Source organism: Mirounga angustirostris, unplaced genomic scaffold (genome assembly GCF_029215605.1).
Source record: "Mirounga angustirostris isolate CCGP_5_RB_7025 unplaced genomic scaffold, mMirAng1.0.hap1 SCAF_5, whole genome shotgun sequence".
Lineage (NCBI taxonomy): Eukaryota > Metazoa > Chordata > Mammalia > Carnivora > Phocidae > Mirounga > Mirounga angustirostris.
The window spans coordinates 132,882,262-132,885,931 of record NW_026991713.1 but is presented as its reverse complement, the minus strand read 5'-3'; positions in this window follow the sequence as shown (position 1 = coordinate 132,885,931).

The window sequence follows — 3,670 nt, the reverse complement described above, 5'->3', positions numbered from 1 at the left end:
AACTTTGTTTGAAGGCTTAAGAAAAAAGCCTTGGGCTTCACTCTAGCTTCTTGCCAAAGTCTGGGAGTTCCAAAGGATGGCCCGAGTAAACTCATCAGGTAAATATTCCTTCACTGGGATGAATGAGAAAAAACTCAGCACGGAATAGGCATACACATCTACCCATGGATAACATAGGAAACTAGAAACTGTGTTTAATGTATGTCTCTGAGCTTATACAGCCCCAGAAATCAAAGTAACCTAGTTTAGAGAGCCAAGAGTTCCACAGATAATCAAAACCCAGCCTCACATTGATAAGGACTGAAATCTATAACCTGGCTTGCAGGGAAGTGAATTAGCATTAGGTTAATTACACAAAAATAGAAATTTTAGGAAGCACAAATGTGGGATGTGCTGCTTGTATTTTTTGTTTTGGGGTTGTTGTTTTGTTTTATTGTTGTTGTTGTTGTTGTTGTTGTTTAATTTTAGAGGGATAAAGAACCTTAAGCATGAGCCAACATTTCACTAACGAAGCCCAGATAGGAAAAGTAACTCACTTAAGGTCACATGCTGGTTGGTAGTAAAGCAAAGACAACAAAACCCAGACCCCTGACTCCCAGACCAGTGTTCCCTGATTTCCAAAATGGTATTAGAGTTCATACAAGACGAGATCCTTTTTCCTTCCATAATGACAGCCCAGCCCCACCTAAAAGCAAGAGTTCACTTATGTTTTTTTCAAAGCCTTTATGACGAGTAGCTCTGACTTCAGGGCAGCAAGGGAAGTCATTATCTGGAACTAAAGAGGAAGTTTGCTACTTTTATCAGCATTTTGAAGTTGTCAGTGGAGTCTGCAAATTTGCACATCTCACACATGCTGTCAATAAATTCATGGTTTCATTTGTGCATTCATTCCCCTATGTGAAAGGCTCTGGTTTGGACTCTGAGAATATTCAAAAGAGAATATGATACGGTCTGTGATATCACACCAATGTAAGTCATTTAATTATAAGCATTATTGCTAAATGCCCTCCTTCATAGCATAGGAATAACTTATTTCCTTTATTTTATTTTAAAAAATTTTAAATGTTGGATGCCTGGGTGGCTCAGTCAGTTAAGCATCTGCATTCAGCTGAGATCATGGTCCCAGGGTCCTGGGATGGAGCTCCACACGGGCTCCCTGCTCAGTAGGGAGTCTGCTTCTCCCTCTGCCCCTCCCCCTGCTTATGTGTGTGCTCTCTCTCAAATAAATAAATAAGATCTTAAAATAATTAAAAATTTTTTTTAATTTGATTTTTAAAACTTCAAATAGGGGCGCCTGGGTGACTCAGTCTGTTGAGCATCTGCCTTTGGCTCAGGTCATGATCTCAGGGTCCTGGGATCCAACCCCAAGTCTGGCTCTCTGCTCGGTGGGGAGTCTGCTTCTCCCTCTCCCTCTGCTGCTTTCCCTGTTAGTGCATGCTCTCTCTCTCTGTCAAATAAATAAAATCTTTAAAAAAATAATAAACAAAAAATAAAACTTCAAATAATAATATGGTTTAAAATGAAAAACAAACCTCCTTCCATCCCAGACTCCTGGTTTCTCTCCTCAACAATTCCTTGTGTACCTTCCAGACATCATCTGTAGACACACATCCATAGCTCTCTTTCTTTTAGTACAAAGGAAGACATCTAGACCGTATTATTCGATACCTTGATTTTTATACTTGGCAGGATACCATGGCAATCTTTCTGTATCAGCACGTACCCTTCTACTGATTTCCTTCTAGCTGTGGAGCGCCCCATTGAGATGATATACCATAAATTCTTAACCAGCCCCCATTACAGACATCAAAATTATTTTGTTTTTGCTCTTGCCAACAACACAGCAATGGTTACACTTTTGCATACATCCTTATGTGCATTTTCGGCATATTTGTAAACTAAATTCCTAAAACTGAAATTGCCAGGTGGAATGGTGCGTTCATTTTCTAATTTTGTTAGATATTAGCAATGCTCTGAGATAACACAAAACAAACACATCTAAGGACCTGGGCTAATTTCGAGCCCCATCCACAGTGTGTATGAGGCTGGTTTCCCCGGGCCCTTGCTAGCATCTAGCTTTGTCAAAATTTGGGGCAAAATTAGGACCTCAGTCCAACTTGTGGTTCTTAATTTTCCAGTGGGTGTGAGCATCTTTTCATGTTGATACTCAATTTAGGATGATTTTTATGTTAACTATCCATCTTTTCCATTTTCTTCTTAAAATGTATTTATTTTTAAAAATCTCTATGCTTTTTGAAGCAATCTTTGTCTTATGTGTTGCAAATATTTCTTAGTTTCTCGTTGTCTTTGGTATATTTTACTATACTGAAGTTGAAGAGATTTATAGATCTACATATAAATAAAGATCTATATATCCATATCCATGGGCGTATAGGTATATATATATATATGTATATATCACATACATGACAGAGAAGGGGCGAGATGAAATCATTTTCCTTGTGACTTCTGAGATTCTAAGGTTTGGTTCTTGCTTTGAAAGAACTTTCTTTACAGCAAATTGTAGAATAAATTATCCCATATACTCTCCTTGTGAATTATAGTTTTATTTTCTTAAATTCAAGTGTTTGATTCTGACTTCTACTTCAAGTTAGAATGTAGAAGGACATGAAAAGCCTTCATTCACATGGTAACACCAAGAAAAACCCAGACATATAAAAATCATACTTTCCCATGAGGCTAACAAAGATCAGGCACAAAGAAAGCCTTAATGAACTGAATTTCAGAGAAATGAGCCCCACGCTGGCAAAGGGAGTCAGGACAGCTCTATTCCTGGGGAAGAGTTTCAGGTCTGGTATGGCTGGGTCTGGGGAGACCTTGCAGGGAGGAGAAGAAATCGCCTGAACTTTGGGGGTATTGGAGGCTGCAGAGGTGAATGCAATGTGGATGTGTCCCAGCTGTAAAAATAAATTGCTCCAACCACTCTCACATTTCTACCCTTGCCCTCAAATTTGACCAAAAAGATTCCGGGAAGAAAGGACTAACATCCAGAGCAAGATGACAAAGACCCCCATGCTCCCACAGTACTTAGATTCCAGGGATCTTCTGAGTTGAATCCAAAGCAAATGAAAAATATTAAAAACGGAAGCCCATCAGCTCAAATATCAATAATTTCTCTCAAAGTGTGGGAGTTTGAGGGTCAGTCTAAGCACACCTCATCTCAATCTAATTAAAACTTCAGCCGAGACCCAGGTCGATTTGACTCTAGAAGGAATCTGAATAGTGAGACCTTCCCTTCAGTAGACAGAAGAAGACAGCCTACATTCTCTGAGAAATAAAGTCAAAACATTATTGTACTTCAGTCTTCATTGTCTACCTTAGGTACAATAAAAAATTACAAGGCATGCAAACAAACGGAAGACTCTACCAATAATCAAGAAAAAAACAACCAATAGAGGCAGACCTACAATTAACCCGTTATTGGAATTAGCATCAAAAATTTTAAAACAGGGACGCCCTGCTGGCTCAGTTGGTAGACTGTGCAACTCTTGATCTCAGGGCTATGAGTTCAAGCCCCACACTGGGTGTAGAGATTACTTAAAAATAAAATCTTAAAAAAAAAAGAATTTAAAAAAAATTACTATAAACATTTTAAACATTTAGAGAGAAACATGAATACAATGGGTAAGAGATAGGGGTGTGTCAGGAG